Source organism: Gorilla gorilla, chromosome 13 (assembly GCF_029281585.2).
Source record: "Gorilla gorilla gorilla isolate KB3781 chromosome 13, NHGRI_mGorGor1-v2.1_pri, whole genome shotgun sequence".
NCBI lineage: Eukaryota > Metazoa > Chordata > Mammalia > Primates > Hominidae > Gorilla > Gorilla gorilla.
In genome coordinates this window covers 3,710,920-3,730,142 of record NC_073237.2, presented here as the reverse complement: position 1 = coordinate 3,730,142, position 19,223 = coordinate 3,710,920, and positions in this window count along the sequence as shown.

Sequence of the window (19,223 nt, the reverse complement as noted above, 5' to 3'; positions counted from 1 at the left end):
GGAATGGAATCGATTGGAATCGAATGGAGACGAAAGGAATGGAATGGAATGGAATGGAATCGAATGGAATGGAATGGAATGGAATGGAATGGAATGGAATGGAATGGAATGGAATGGAATGGAATGGAATGGAATGGAATAGAATGGAACCAACCCGAGTAGAATGGAATGGATTGGAATGGAAAGGAATGGAATGGAATGGAATGGAATGGAATGGAATGGAATGGAATGGAATCGAATGGAATGGAATGGAATGGAATGGAATGGAATAGAATGGAATCAACCCGAGTAGAATGGAATTGATTGGAATGGAATGGAATGGAATTCAATGGAATAGAATGGAATGGAAGGGAATGGAATGGAATGGAATGGAATCGAATGGAATCAAATGGAATCGAACGGAATGGAATGGAATAGAATGGAATCAACCCGAGTAGAACGGAATGGAATGGAATGGAATGGAATGGAATGGAGTGAAATGGAATGGAATGGAATGGAATGAAATGAAATGGAATGGAATGGAATGGAATGGAATGGAATAGAATGGAATCAACCCGAGTAGAATGGAATGGAATGGAATGGAATGGAATGGAATGGAATGGAATGGAATGGAATGGAATGGAATGGAATAGAATTGAATCAACCCGAGTAGAATGGAATGGATTGGAATGGAATGGAATGGAATTCAATGGAATAGAATGGAATGGAAGGGAATGGAATGGAATGGAATGGAATCGAATGGAATCAAATGGAATCGAACGGAATGGAATGGAATAGAATGGAATCAACCCGAGTAGAAAGGAATGGAATGGAATGGAATGGAATGGAATGGAATGGAATGGAATGGAATGGAATGGAATGGAATGGAATAGAATGGAATCAACCCGAGTAGAATGGAATGGATTGGAATGGAATGGAATGGAATGGAATGGAATGGAATCAATCCGAGTAGAATGGAATGGAATGGAGTTCAATGTAACCAAAAGGAATTGAATCAACCCATGTGGAATGGAACGGGATGGGACGGGACGGGACGGTATGGGACGGGTCGGGATGGGACGGAATGGAACGGAACGGAATGGCGTGGAATCAACCCGAGTAGAATGGAATGGAATGGAATGGAAGGGAAAGGAATAGAATAGAATAGAATGGAATTGAACCAACCCGCGTGGAACGGAATGGAACGTAACGGAAACGAGCGGAACGGAATGGAAAGGAATCAACCCGAGTAAAACGGCACGGGATGGGACGGGACGGGACGGGACGGGACGGAACGGAACGGAACCAAACTCAATGGAATCAACCCGAGTAGAACGGAATGGAGTAAATGGAAAGGAATGGAATGGAATGGAATGGAATGGACTGGAATGGAATGGAATGGAATTGAATGGAATGGAATGGAATGGAATCGAATGGAATGGAATGGAATCGAATGGAATGGAATGGAATGGAATGGAATGGAATGGAATGGAATGGAATGGAATGGAATAGAATGGAATCAACCCGAGTAGAATGGAATGGATTGGAATGGAAAGGAATGTAATGGAATGGAATCGAATGGAATGGAATGGAATGGAATGGAATGGAATGGAATGGAATCAATCCGAGTAGAATGGAAAGGAATGGAATTCAATGTAACCGAAAGGAATTGATTCAACCCATGTGGAACGGAACGGGATGGGACGGGACGGGACGGGATGGGACGGGTCGGAATGAGACGGAATGGAACGGAACGGAATGGCATGGAATCAACCCGAGTAGAATGGAATGGAATGGAATGGAATGGAAAGGAAAGGAATAGAATAGAATAGAATGGAATTGAACCAACCCGCGTGGAACGGAATGGAACGTAACGGAAACGAGCGGAACGGAATGGAAAGGAATCAACCCGAGTAAAACGGCACGGGACGGGACGGGACGGGACGGGACGGGACGGAACGGAACGGAACCAAACTCAATGGAATCAACCCGAGTAGAACGGAATGGAGTAAACGGAAAGGAATGGAATGGAATGGAATGGAATGGAATGGAATGGAATGGAATGGAATGGAATCGAATGGAATGGAATGGAATCGAATGGAATGGAATGGAATGGAATGCAATGGAATGGAATGGAATGGAATGGAATGCAATGGAATGGAATGGAATGGAATGGAATGGAATGGAATGGAATAGAATGGAATCAACCCGAGTAGAATGGAATGGATTGGAATGGAATGGAATGGAATGGAATGGAATGGAATCAATCCGAGTAGAATGGAATGGAATGGAGTTCAATGTAACCAAAAGGAATTGAATCAACCCATGTGGAATGGAACGGGATGGAACGGGACGGGACGGGATGGGACGGGTCGGGATGGGACGGAATGGAACGGAACGGAATGGCATGGAATCAACCCGAGTAGAATGGAATGGAATGGAATGGAATGGAATGGAATGGAATGGAATGGAATGGAATGGAATGGAATGGAATGGAATGGATTGGAATGAAATGGAATGGAATGGAATGGAATGGAATGGAATGGAATAGAACGGAATCAACCTGAGTAGAATGGAATGGATTGGAATGGAATGGAATGGAATGGAATGGAATGGAATCAATCCGAGTAGAATGGAATGGAATGGAGTTCAATGTAACCAAAAGGAATTGAATCAACCCATGTGGAATGGAACGGGATGGGACGGGACGGGACGGGATGGGACGGGTCGGGATGGGACGGAATGGAACGGAACGGAATGGCATGGAATCAACCCGAGTAGAATGGAATGGAATGGAATGGAAGGGAAAGGAATAGAATAGAATAGAATGGAATTGAACCAACCCGCGTGGAACGGAATGGAACGTAACGGAAACGAGCGGAACGGAATGGAAAGGAATCAAACCGAGTAAAACGGCACGGGACGGGACGGGACGGGACGGGACGGGACGGAACGGAACGGAACCAAACTCAATTGAATCAACCCGAGTAGAACGGAATGGAGTAAATGGAAAGGAATGGAATGGAATGGAATGGAATGGAATGGACTGGAATGGAATGGAATGGAATTGAATGGAATGGAATGGAATGGAATCGAATGGAATGGAATGGAATCGAATGGAATGGAATGGAATGGAATGGAATGGAATGGAATGGAATGGAATGGAATGGAATGGAATGGAATAGAATGGAATCAACCCGAGTAGAATGGAATGGATTGGAATGGAAAGGAATGGAATGGAATGGAATCGAATGGAATGGAATGGAATGGAATGGAATGGAATGGAATCAATCCGAGTAGAATGGAAAGGAATGGAATTCAATGTAACCGAAAGGAATTGATTCAACCCATGTGGAACGGAACGGGATGGGACGGGACGGGACGGGATGGGACGGGTCGGAATGAGACGGAATGGAACGGAATGGAATGGCATGGAATCAACCCGAGTAGAATGGAATGGAATGGAATGGAATGGAAAGGAAAGGAATAGAATAGAATAGAATGGAATTGAACCAACCCGCGTGGAACGGAATGGAACGTAACGGAAACGAGCGGAACGGAATGGAAAGGAATCAACCCGAGTAAAACGGCACGGGACGGGACGGGACGGGACGGGACGGGACGGAACGGAACGGAACCAAACTCAATGGAATCAACCCGAGTAGAACGGAATGGAGTAAACGGAAAGGAATGGAATGGAATGGAATGGAATGGAATGGAATGGAATGGAATAGAATGGAATGGAATGGAATGGAATCGAATGGAATGGAATGGAATCGAATGGAATGGAATGGAATGGAATGCAATGGAATGGAATGGAATGGAATGGAATGGAATCGAATGGAATCGAATGGAATAGAATGGAATATAATGGAATGGAATGGAATGGAATGGAATGGAGTCAACCCGAGTAGAATGGAATGGATTGGAATGGAATGGAATGGAAAGTAATGGAATGGAATGGAATGGAATGGAATGGAATGGAGTCAACCCGAGTAGAACTAAATGGAATGGAAAGGAATGGAATGGAATGGAATGGAATGGAATGGAATGGAATGGAATTCAATGGAGTAGAATGGAATGGAATAGAATGGAATGAAATGGAATGGAATGGAATTGAATGGAATGGAATGGAATGGAATGGAATCAACCCGACTAGAACGGAATGGAATGGAATGGAATGGAATGGAATGGAATGGAATGGAATGGAATGGAATGGAATGGAATCGAATGGAATGGAATGGAATGGAATGGAATGGAATGGAATGGAATGGAATGGAAAGGAATCCACCCGAGTAGAATGGAATGGATTGGAATGGAAAGGAAAGGAATGGAATGGAATCGAGTGGAATGGAATGGAATGGAATGGAATGGAATGGAATGGAATGGAATGGAATGGAATGGAATGGAATCAACCTGAGTAGAATGGAATGGATTGGAATGGAATGGAATGGAATGGAATCGAGTGGAATCGAAAGAAATGGAATGGAATGGAATGGAATGAAATGGAATGGAATGGAATCAACCCGAGTAGAACGGAATGGAATGGAATGGAATGGAATGGGATGGAATGGAATGGAATGGAATGGAATGGAATGGAATGGAATGGAATGGAATGGAATGGAATGGAAACAACCCGAGTAGAATGGAATGGATTGGAATGGAATGGAATGGAATGGAATGGAATCGAATGGAATCGAATGGAATGGAGTCGAATGGAATGGAATGGAATGGAATGGAATGGAATGGAATGGAATGGAATGGAATCAACCCGAGTAGAACGGAATGGAATGGAATGGAATGGAATGGAATGGAATGGAATGGAATGGAATGGAATGGAATGGAATGGAATTCAATGGAATAGAATGGAATGGAATCGAATGGAATCGAATGGAGACGAATGGAATGGAATGGAATGGAATGGAATGGAATCAACCAGAGTAGAATGGAATGTATTGGAATGGAATGGAATGGAATGGAATGGAATGGAATGGAATGGAATGGAATGGAATGGAATGGAATGGAATGGAATGGAATGGAATGGAATCAATCAGAGTAGAACGGAATGGAATGGAATGGAATGCAATGGAATGGAATTCAATGGAATAGAATGGAATGGAAGGGAATGGAATGGAAGGGAATGGAATGGAATGGAATGGAATCGAATGGAATCAAATGGAATCGAACGGAATGGAATGGAATAGAATGGAATCAACCCGAGTAGAACAGAATGGAATGGAATGGAATGGAATGGAATGGAATGGAATGGAATGGAATGGAATGGAATGGAATGGAATGGAATGAAATGGAATGGAATGGAATGGAATGGAATGGAATGGAATGGAATGGAATGGAATAGAATGGAATCAACCCGAGTAGAATGGAATGGATTGGAATGGAAAGGAATGGAATGGAATGGAATCGAATGGAATGGAATGGAATGGAATGGCATGGAATGAAATGGAATGGAATGGAATGGAATGGAATGGAATGGAATGGAATGGAATAGAATGGAATCAACCCGAGTAGAATGGAATGGATTGGAATGGAATGGAATGGAATTCAATGGAATAGAATGGAATGGAAGGGAAAGGAATGGAATGGAATGGAATCGAATGGAATCAAATGGAATCGAACGGAATGGAATGGAATAGAATGGAATCAACCCGAGTAGAACGGAATGGAATGGAATGGAATGGAATGGAATGGAATGGAATGGAATGGAATGGAATGGAATGGAATGGAATAGAATGGAATCAACCCGAGTAGAATGGAATGGAATGGAATGGAATGGAATGGAATGGAATGGAATGGAATGGAATGGAATGGAATGGAATGGAATGGAATGAAATGGAATGGAATGGAATGGAATGGAATGGAATGGAATGGAATGGAATAGAATGGAATCAACCCGAGTAGAATGGAATGGATTGGAATGGAATGGAATGGAATTCAATGGAATAGAATGGAATGGAAGGGAATGGAATGGAATGGAATGGAATCGAATGGAATCAAATGGAATCGAACGGAATGGAATGGAATAGAATGGAATCAACCCGAGTAGAACGGAATGGAATGGAATGGAATGGAATGGAATGGAATGGAATGGAATGGAATGGAATGGAATGGAATGAAATGGAATGGAATGGAATGGAATGGAATGGAATGGAATGGAATGGAATGGAATAGAATGGAATCAACCCGAGTAGAATGGAATGGATTGGAATGGAATGGAATGGAATGGAATTGAATGGAATCAATCCGAGTAGAATGGAATGGAATGGAGTTCAATGTAACCAAAAGGAATTGAATCAACCCATGTGGAATGGAACGGGATGGGACGGGACGGGACGGGATGGGACGGGTCGGGATGGGACGGAATGGAACGGAACGGAATGGCATGGAATCAACCCGAGTAGAATGGAATGGAATGGAATGGAATGGAAGGGAAAGGAATAGAATAGAATAGAATGGAATTGAACCAACCCGCGTGGAACGTAATGGAACGTAACAGAAACGAGCGGAACGGAATGGAAAGGAATCAACCCGAGTAAAACGGCACGGGACGGGACGGGACGGAACGGAACCAAACTCAATGGAATCAACCCGAGTAGAACGGAATGGAGTAAATGGAAAGGAATGGAATGGAATGGAATGGAATGGACTGGAATGGAATGGAATGGAATTGAATGGAATGGAATGGAATGGAATCGAATGGAATGGAATGGAATCGAATGGAATGTAATGGAATGGAATGGAATGGAATGGAATGAAATGGAATGGAATGGAATGGAATCGAACGGAATCGAATGGAATAGAATGGAATATAATGGAATGGAATGGAATGGAATGGAATGGAATGGAATGGAATGGAGTCAACCCGAGTAGAATGGAATGGATTGGAATGGAATGGAATGGAAAGTAATGGAATGGAATGGAATGGAATGGAATGGAATCAACCCGAGCAGAACTAAATGGAATGGAAAGGAATGGAATGGAATGGAATTGAATGGAATGGAATGGAATTCAATGGAGTGGAATGGAATGGAATAGAATGGAGTGGAATGGAATGGAATGGAATGGAATGGAATGGAATGGAATGGAATGGAATAGAATGGAATCAACCCGACTAGAACGGAATGGAATGGAATGGAATGGAATGGAATGGAATGGAATGGAATGGAATGGAATGGAATGGAATGGAATGGAATGGAATGGAATGGAATCCACCCGAGAATAGAATGGAATGGAATGGAATGGAATCAACCTGAGTAGAATGGAATGGATTGGAATGGAATGGAATGGAACGGAATCGAATGGAATCGAAAGAAATGGAATGGAATGGAATGGAATGAAATGGAATGGAATGGAATCAACCCGAGTAGAACGGAATGGAATGGAATGGAATTGAATGGGATGGAATGGAATCGAATGATATCGAATGGAATCGAATGGAATGGAATGGAATAGAATGGAATCAACCCGAGTGGAACGGAATGGAATGGAATGGAATGGAATGCAATGGAATGGAATGGAATGGAATGGAATCGAATGGAATCGAATGGAATGCAATGGAATGGAATGGAATGGAATGGAATGGAATGGAATGGAATGGAATGGAATGGAATGGAATGGATCAACCCGATTAGAATGGAATCGATTGGAATGGAATGGAATGGAATGGAATGGAATCGAATGGAATCGTATGGAATGGAGTGGAATGGAATGGAATGGAATGGAATGGAATGGAATGGAATCAACCCGAGTAGAACGGAATGGAATGGAATGGAATGGAATGGAATGGAATGGAATGGAATGGAATGGAATGGAATGGAATGGAATGGAATCGAATGGAATCGAATGGAGACGAATGGAATGGAATGGAATGGAATGGAATGGAATCAACCAGAGTAGAATGGAATGTATTGGAATGGAATGGAATGGAATGGAATGGAATGGAATGGAATCGAATGGAATGGAATGGAATGGAATCAATCAGAGTAGAACGGAATGGAATGGAATGGAATGGAATGGAATGGAATGGAATTCAACGGAATAGAATGGAATGGAAGGGAATGGAATGGAATGGAATGGAATCGAATGGAATCAAATGGAATCGAACGGAATGGAATGGAATAGAATGGAATCAACCCGAGTAGAATGGAATGGAATGGAATGGAATGGAATGAAATGGAATGGAATGGAATGGAATGGAATGGAATGGAATGGAATAGAATGGAATCAACCCGAGTATAATGGAATGGATTGGAATGGAATGGAATGGAATGGAATGGAATGGAATCAATCCGAGTAGAATGGAATTTAATGGAATGGAATGGAATGGAATCAACCCGAGTAGAACGGAATGGAATGGAATGGAATGGAATGGAATGGAATGGAATGGAATGGAATGGAATGGAATGGAATTCTATGGAATGGAATGGAATGGAATCGAATGGAATCGAATGGAGACGAATGGAATTTAATGGAATGGAATGGAATGGAATCAACCAGAGTAGAATGGAATGTATTGGAATGGAATGGAATGGAATGGAATGGAATGGAATGGAATGGAATGGAATGGAATCGAATGGAATGGAATGGAATGGAATCAATCAGAGTAGAACGGAATGGAATGGAATGGAATGGAATGGAATGGAATGGAATTCAATGGAATAGAATGGAATGGAAGGGAATGGAATGGAATGGAATGGAATCGAATGGAATCAAATGGAATCGAACGGAATGGAATGGAATAGAATGGAATCAACCCGAGTAGAACGGAATGGAATGGAATGGAATGGAATGGAATGGAATGGAATGGAATGGAATGGAATGGAATGGAATGGAATGGAATGGAATGGAATGGAATGGAATGGAATGGAATGGAATAGAATGGAATCAACCCGAGTAGAATGGAATGGATTGGAATGGAATGGAATGGAATGGAATGGAATGGAATCAATCCGAGTAGAATGGAATGGAATGGAGTTCAATGTAACCAAAAGGAATTGAATCAACCCATGTGGAATGGAACGGGATGGGACGGGACGGGACGGCATGGGACGGGTCGGGATGGGACGGAATGGAACGGAGCGGAATGGCATGGAATCAACCCGAGTAGAATGGAATGGAATGGAATGGAATGGAAGGGAAAGGAATAGAATAGAATAGAATGGAATTGAACCAACCCGCGTGGAACGGAATGGAACGTAACGGAAACGAGCGGAACGGAATGGAAAGGAATCAACCCGAGTAAAACAGCACGGGACGGGACGGGACGGGACGGGACGGGACGGAACGGAACGGAACCAAACTCAATGGAATCAACCCGAGTAGAACGGAATGGAGTAAATGGAAAGGAATGGAATGGAATGGAATGGAATGGACTGGAATGGAATGGAATGCAATTGAATGGAATGGAATGGAATGGAATCGAATGGAATGGAATGGAATCGATTGGAATGGAATGGAATGGAATGGAATGGAATGGAATGGAATGGAATCGAACGGAATCGAACGGAATAGAATGGAATATAATGGAATGGAATGGAATGGAATGGAATGGAATGGAATGGAATGGAATGGAATGGAATGGAATGGAATGGAATGGAATGGAATGGAATGGAATGGAGTCAACCCGAGTAGAATGGAATGGATTGGAATGGAATGGAATGGAAAGTAATGGAATGGAATGGAATGGAATGGAATGGAATCAACCCGATTAGAACTAAATGGAATGGAAAGGAATGGAATGGAATGGAATTGAATGGAATGGAATGGAATGGAATGGAATGGAATGGAATGGAATGGAATGGAATGAAATGGAATGGAATGGAATGGAATGGAATGGAATGGAATGGAATGGAATGGAATAGAATGGAATCAACCCGAGTAGAATGGAATGGATTGGAATGGAAAGGAATGGAATGGAATGGAATCGAATGGAATGGAATGGAATGGAATGGCATGGAATGAAATGGAATGGAATGGAATGGAATGGAATGGAATGGAATGGAATGGAATAGAATGGAATCAACCCGAGTAGAATGGAATGGATTGGAATGGAATGGAATGGAATTCAATGGAATAGAATGGAATGGAAGGGAATGGAATGGAATGGAATGGAATCGAATGGAATCAAATGGAATCGAACGGAATGGAATGGAATAGAATGGAATCAACCCGAGTAGAACGGAATGGAATGGAATGGAATGGAATGGAATGGAATGGAATGGAATGGAATGGAATGGAATGGAATGGAATGGAATGGAATGGAATTCAATGGAATAGAATGGAATGGAATCGAATGGAATGGAATGGAATGGAATGGAATGGAATGGAATGGAATGGAATGGAATGGAATGGAATGAAATGGAATGGAATGGAATGGAATGGAATGGAATGGAATGGAATGGAATGGAATAGAATGGAATCAACCCGAGTAGAATGGAATGGATTGGAATGGAATGGAATGGAATTCAATGGAATAGAATGGAATGGAAGGGAATGGAATGGAATGGAATGGAATCGAATGGAATCAAATGGAATCTAACGGAATGGAATGGAATAGAATGGAATCAACCCGAGTAGAACGGAATGGAATGGAATGGAATGGAATGGAATGGAATGGAATGGAATGGAATGGAATGGAATGGAATGAAATGGAATGGAATGGAATGGAATGGAATGGAATGGAATGGAATGGAATGGAATGGAATGGAATAGAATGGAATCAACCCGAGTAGAATGGAATGGATTGGAATGGAATGGAATGGAATGGAATGGAATGGAATGGAATCAATCCGAGTAGAATGGAATGGAATGGAGTTCAATGTAACCAAAAGGAATTGAATCAACCCATGTGGAATGGAACGGGATGGGACGGGACGGGACGGGATGGGACGGGTCGGGATGGGACGGAATGGAACGGAACGGAATGGCATGGAATCAACCCGAGTAGAATGGAATGGAATGGAATGGAATGGAAGGGAAAGGAATAGAATAGAATAGAATGGAATTGAACCAACCCGCGTGGAACGGAATGGAACGTAACGGAAACGAGCGGAACGGAATGGAAAGGAATCAACCCGAGTAAAACGGCACGGGACCGGACGGGACGGGACGGGACGGGACGGAACGGAACGGAACCAAACTCAATGGAATCAACCCGAGTAGAACGGAATGGAGTAAATGGAAAGGAATGGAATGGAATGGAATGGAATGGACTGGAATGGAATGGAATGGAATTGAATGGAATGGAATGGAATGGAATCGAATGGAATGGAATGGAATCGAATGGAATGGAATGGAATGGAATGGAATGGAATGGAATGGAATGGAATCGAACGGAATCGAATGGAATAGAATGGAATATAATGGAATGGAATGGAATGGAATGGAATGGAATGGAATGGAATGGAGTCAACCCGAGTAGAATGGAATGGATTGGAATGGAATGGAATGGAAAGTAATGGAATGGAATGGAATGGAATGGAATGGAATCAACCCGAGTAGAACTAAATGGAATGGAAAGGAATGGAATGGAATGGAATGGAATGGAATGGAATGGAATGGAATTCAATGGAGTGGAATGGAATGGAATAGAATGGAATGGAATGGAATGGAATGGAATGGAATGGAATGGAATGGAATGGAATGGTATAGAATGGAATCAACCCCACTAGAACGGAATGGAATGGAATGGAATGGAATGGAATGGAATGGAATGGAATGGAATGGAATGGAATCCACCCGAGAATAGAATGGAATGGATTGGAATGGAATGGAAAGGAATGGAATGGAATCGAGTGGAATCGAATGGAATGGAATTGAATGGAATGGAATGGAATGGAATGGAATGGAATGGAATGGAATGGAATGGAATGGAATGGAATGGAATGGAATGGAATTCAATGGAATAGAATGGAATGGAATCGAATGGAATCGAATGGAGACGAATGGAATGGAATGGAATGGAATGGAATGGAATGGAATCAACCAGAGTAGAATGGAATGTATTGGAATGGAATGGAATGGAATGGAATGGAATGGAATGGAATGGAACGGAATGGAATGGAATGGAATGGAATCAATCAGAGTAGAACGGAATGGAATGGAATGGAATTCAATGGAATAGAATGGAATGGAAGGGAATGGAATGGAATGGAATGGAATCGAAGGGAATCAAATGGAATCGAACGGAATGGAATGGAATAGAATGGAATCAACCCGAGTAGAACGGAATGGAATGGAATGGAATGGAATGGAATGGAATGGAATGGAATGGAATGGAATGGAATGGAATGGAATGGAATGGAATAGAATGGAATCAACCCGAGTAGAATGGAATGGATTGGAATGGAAAGGAATGGAATGGAATGGAATGGAATGGAATGGAATGGAATGGAATCAATCCGAGTAGAATGGAATGGAATGGAATTCAATGTAACCGAAAGGAATTGAATCAACCCATGTGGAACGGAACGGGATGGGACGGGACGGGACGGGATGGGACGGGTCGGGATAGGACGGAATGGAACGGAACGGAATGGCATGGAATCAACCCGAGTAGAATGGAATGGAATGGAATGGAATGGAAGGGAAAGGAATAGAATAGAATAGAATGGAATTGAACCAACCCGCGTGGAAAGGAATGGAACGTAACGGAAACGAGCGGAACGGAATGGAAAGGAATCAACCCGAGTAAAACGGCACGGGACGGGACTGGACGGGACGGGACGGGACGGAACGGAACGGAACCAAACTCAATGGAATCAACCCGAGTAGAACGGAATGGAGTAAATGGAAAGGAATGGAATGGAATGGAATGGAATGGAATGGACTGGAATGGAATGGAATGCAATTGAATGGAATGGAATGGAATGGAATCGAATGGAATGGAATGGAATCGAATGGAATGGAATGGAATGGAATGGAATGGAATGGAATGGAATGGAATCGAACGGAATCGAATGGAATAGAATGGAATATAATGGAATGGAATGGAATGGAATGGAATGGAATGGAATGGAATGGAATGGAATGGAATGGAATGGAATGGAATAGAATGGAATCAACCCGAGTAGAATGGAATGGATTGGAATGGAAAAGAATGGAATGGAATGGAATGGAATGGAATGGAATGGAATGGAATGGAATGGAATGGAATGCAATGGAATAGAATGGAATGGAAGGGAATGGAATGGAATGGAATGGAATCGAATGGAATCAAATGGAATCGAACGGAATGGAATGGAATAGAATGGAATCAACCCGAGTAGAACGGAATGGAATGGAATGGAATGGAATGGAATGGAATGGAATGGAATGGAATGGAATGGAATGGAATGGAATAGAATGGAATCAACCCGAGTAGAATGGAATGGATTGGAATGGAAAGGAATGGAATGGAATGGAATGGAATGGAATGGAATGGAATGGAATGGAATGGAATGGAATAGAATGGAATCAACCCGAGTAGAATGGAATGGATTGGAATGGAAAGGAATGGAATGGAATGGAATGGAATGGAATGGAATGGAATGGAATGGAATGGAATTCAATGGAATAGAATGGAATGGAAGGGAATGGAATGGAATGGAATGGAATCGAATGGAATCAAATGGAATCGAACGGAATGGAATGGAATAGAATGGAATCAACCCGAGTAGAACGGAATGGAATGGAATGGAATGGAGTGGAATGGAATGGAATGGAATGGAATGGAATGGAATGGAATGGAATGGAATAGAATGGAATCAACCCGAGTAGAATGGAATGGATTGGAATGGAAAGGAATGGAATGGAATGGAATGGAATGGAATGGAATGGAATGGAATGGAATGGAATGGAATGGAATGGAATCAATCCGAGTAGAATGGAATGGAATGGAATTCAATGTAACCGAAAGGAATTGAATCAACCCATGTGGAACGGAACGGGATGGGACGGACGGGACGTGATGGGACGGGTCGGGATGGGACGGAATGGAACGGAACGGAATGGCATGGAATCAACCCGAGTAGAATGGAATGGAATGGAATGGAATGGAATGGAAAGGAATAGAATAGAATAGAATGGAATTGAACAAACCCGCGTGGAACGGAATGGAACGCAACGGAAAAGAGCGGAACGGAATGGAAAGGAATCAACCCAAGTAAAATGGCACGGGACGGGACGGGACGGGACGGGACGGGACGGGACGGGACCTAACGGAACGGAACCAAACTCAATGGAATCAACCCGAGTAGAACGGAATGGAGTAAATGGAAAGGAATGGAATGGAATGGAATGGAATGGAATGGAATGGAATGGAATGGAATGGAAATCAAACCGATTAGAACGGAATGGAATGGAATGGAATGGAATGGAATGGAATGGAATGGAATGGAATGGAATGGAATGGAATGAGCCCGAGTGGAATGGAATGGAATGGAATGGAATGGAATGGAATGGAATGGAATGGAATGGAATGATCTACCCGAGTGGAATGGAATGGAATGGAATGGAATGGAATGGAATGGAATGGAATGGAATGGAATGGAGTGGAATCAACCCGAGTAGAACGGAATGGAATGGAATGGAATGGAATGGAATGGAATGGAATGGAATGGAATGGAATGGAATGGAATTCAATGGAATAGAATGGAATGGAATGGAATGGAATAAAATGAAATGGAATGGAATGGAATCGAATGGAATAGAATGGAATTGAATGGAATGGAATGGAATAGAATGGAATCGAATGGAATGGAGTGGAATCAACCCTAGTAGAACAGAATGGAATCGAATGGAATGGAATGGAATGGAATGGAATGGAATGGAATGGAATGGAATGGAATGGAATTGAATGGAATGGAATGGAATGGAATGGAATGGAATGGAATCAACCCAAGTAGAATGGAATGGATTGGAATGGAATGGAATGGAATCGAATCGAATGGAACGCAATGGAATGGAATGGAATGGAATGGAATGGAATGGAATGGAATCAATCCGAGTAGAATGGAATGGAATGGAATTCAATGTAACCGAAAGGAATTGAATCAACCCATGTGGAACGGAACGGGATGGGACGGGACGGGACGGGATGGGACGGGTCGGGATGGGACGGAATGGAACGGAACGGAATGGCATGGAATCAACCCGAGTAGAATGGAATGGAATGGAACGGAATGGAAGGGAAAGGAATAGAATAGAATAGAATGGAATTGAACCAACCCGCGTGGAACAGAATGGAGCGGAACGGAATGGCATGGAATCAACCCAAGTAGAATGGAATGGAATGGAATGGAATGGAAGGGAAAGTAATAGAATAGAATAGAATGGAATTGAACCAACCCGCGTGGAACGGAATGGAACGTAACGGAAACGAGCGGAACGGAATGGAAATGAATCAACCCGAGTAAAACGGCACGGGACGGGACGGGACGGGACGGGACGGGACGGGACGTGTCGGGACGGAACGGAACGGAACGGAACTCAATGGATTCAAGCCGAGTAGAACGGAATGGAATGGAATGGAATGGAATGGAATGGAATGGAATGGAATGGAATGAACCAGAGTGGAATGGAATGGAATGGAATGGAATGATGAACCCGAGTAGAATGGAATGGTTTGGAATGGAATGGAATGCAATGGAATCGAATGGAATGGAATGGAATGGAATGGAATGGAATGGAATGGAATGGAATGGAATGGAATCAACCCGAGTAGAACGGAATGGGTTGGAATGGAATGGAATGGAATGGAATGGAATGGAATGGAATGGAGTGGAATCAACACGAGTAGAATGGAATGGAATGGAATGGAATGGAATGGAATGGAATGGAATGGAATGGAATGGAATGGAATGGAATGGAATGGAATGGAATCAACCCGAGTAGAATGGAATGGATTGGAATGGAATGGAATGGAATGGAATGGAATGGAATGGAATCGAATGGAATGGAATGGAATCAAATGGAATGGAATGGAATGGAATGGAATGGAATGGAATGGAATGGAATCGAACGGAATCGAATGGAATGGAATGGAATATAATGGAATGTAATGTAATGGAATGGAATGGAATGGAGTCAACCCGAGTGGAATGGAATGGATTGGAATGGAATAGAATGGAAAGTAATGGAATGGAATGGATTGGAATGGAATGGAAAGGAATGGAATGGAATAGAATGGAATCAACCCGAGTAGAACTAAATGGAATGGAAAGGAATGGAATGGAATGGAATAGAATGGAATGGAATGGAATTCAATGGAGTAGAATGGAATGGAATAGAATGGAATGGAATGCAATGGAATGGAATGGAATGGAATGGAATGGAATGGAATAGAATGGAATCAACCCGATTAGAACGGAATGGAATGGAATGGAATGGAATGGAATGGAATGGAATGGAACCGAATGGAATGTAATGGAATGGAATGGAATGGAATGGAAAGGAATGGAATGGAATGGAATCCACCCGAGTAGAATGCAATATATTGGAATGGAATGGAATGGAATGGAATGGAATCGAGTGGAATGGAATGGAATGGAATGGAATGGAATGGAATGGAATGGAATCAACCCGAGTAGAATGGAATGGATTGGAATGGAATGGAATGGAATGGAATCGAATGGAATCGAATGGAATGGAATGGAATGGAATGGAATGAAATGGAGTGGAATGGAATCAACCCGAGTAGAACGGAATGGAATGGAATGGAATAGAATGGAATGGAATGGAATGGAATGGAATCGAATGGAATGGAATGGAATAGAATGGAATCAACCCGAGTGGAACGGAATGGAATGGAATGGAATGGAATAGAATGGAATGGAATGGAATGGAATGGAATGGAATGGAATGGGATGGAATGGAATGGAATGGGATGGAATGGAATCGAATGGAATGGAATGGAATGGAATGGGATGGAATGGAATAGAATGGAATGGAATGGAATGGAATGGAATGGAATGGAATGGAATCGAATGGAATCGAATGGAATGGAGTGGAATGGAATGGAATGGAATGGAATGGAATGGAATGGAATGGAATCAACCCGAGTAGAACGGAATGGAATGGAATGGAATGGAATGGAATGGAATGGAATGGAATGGAATGGAATGGAATGGAATGGAATCGAATGGAATCGAATGGAATCGAATGGAATCGAATGGAGACGAATGGAATGGAATGGAATGGAATGGAATGGAATCAACCAGAGTAGAATGGAATGTATTGGAATGGAATGGAATGGAATGGAATGGAATGGAATGGAATGGAATGGAATGGAATCGAATGGAATGGAATGGAATGGAATGGAATGGAATTTAATGGAATCAATCAGAGTAGAACGGAATGGAATGGAATGGAATGGAATTCAATGGAATAGAATGGAATGGAAGGGAAGGGAATGGAATGGAATGGAATGGAATCGAATGGAATCAAATGGAATCGAACGGAATGGAATGGAATAGAATGGAATCAACCCGAGTAGAACGGAATGGAATGGAATGGAATGGAATGGGATGGAATGGAATCGAATGATATCGAATGGAATCGAATGGAATGGAATGGAATAGAATGGAATCAACCCGAGTGGAACGGAATGGAATGGAATGGAATGGAATGGAATAGAATGGAATGGAATGGAATGGAATGGAATAGAATGGAATGGAATCTAATGGAATCGAATGGAATGCAATGGAATGGAATGGAATGGAATGGAATGGAATGGAATGGAATGGAATGAACCCGAGTAGAATGGAATGGATTGGAATGGAATGGAATGGAATGGAATGGAATCGAAAGGAATCGAATGGAATGGAGTGGAATAGAATGGAATGGAATAGAATGGAATGGAATGGAATGGAATCAACCCGATTAGAACGGAATGGAATGGAATGGAATGGAATGGAATGGAATGGCATGGAATGGAATGGAATGGAATGGAATGGAATGGAATTCCATGGAATAGAATGGAATGGAATCGAATGGAATCGAATGGAGATGAATGGAATGGAATGGAATGGAATGGAATGGAATCAACCAGAGTAGAATGGAATGTATTGGAATGGAATGGAATGGAATGGAATGGAATGGAATGGAATGGAATGGAATGGAATGGAATGGAATGGAATGGAATGGAATGGAATCAATCAGAGTAGAACGGAATGGAATGGAATGGAATGGAATGGAATGGAATGGAATGGAATTCAATGGAATAGAATGGAATGGAAGGGAATGGAATGGAATGGAATGGAATCGAATGGAATCAAATGGAATCGAACGGAATGGAATGGAATAGAATGGAATCAACCCGAGTAGAACGGAATGGAATGGAATGGAATGGAATGGAATGGAATGGAATGGAATGGAATGGAATGGAATGGAATGGAATGGAATGAAATGGAATGGAATGGAATGGAATGGAATGGAATAGAATGGAATCAACCCGAGTAGAATGGAATGGATTGGAATGGAAAGGAATGGAATGGAATGGAATGGAATGGAATGGAATGGAATGGAATGGAATGGAATGGAATCAATCCGAGTAGAATGGAACGGAATGGAGTTCAATGTAACCGAAAGGAATTGAATCAACCCATGTGGAATGGAACGGGATGGGACGGGACGGAACTGGATGGGACGGGTCGGGATGGGACGGAATGGAACGGAACGGAATGGCATGGAATCAACCCGAGTAGAATGGAATGGAATGGAATAGAATGGAAGGGAAAGGAATAGAATAGAATAGAATGGAATTGAACCAAACCGCGTGGAACGGAATGGAACGTAACGGAAACGAGCGGAACGGAATGGAAAGGAATCAACCTGAGTAAAACGGCACGGGACGGGACGGGACGGGACGGGACGGGACGGAACGGAACGGAACCAAACTCAATGGAATCAACCCGAGTAGAACGGAATGGAGTAAATGGAAAGGAATGGAATGGAATGGAATGGAATGGAATGGAATGGAATGGAATGGAATGGAATGGAATGGAATGGAATCGAATGGAATGGAATGGAATCGAATGGAATGGAATGGAATGGAATGGAATGGAATGGAATGGAATGGAATGGAATTTAATGGAATGGAATGGAATCGAAAGGAATAGAATGGAATGGAATGGAATGGAATGGAATGGAATGGAATGGAATGGAATGGAATCAACCCGAGTAGAATGGAATGGATTGGAATGGAATGGAATGGAATGGAATCGAATGGAATCGAATGGAATTGAATAGAA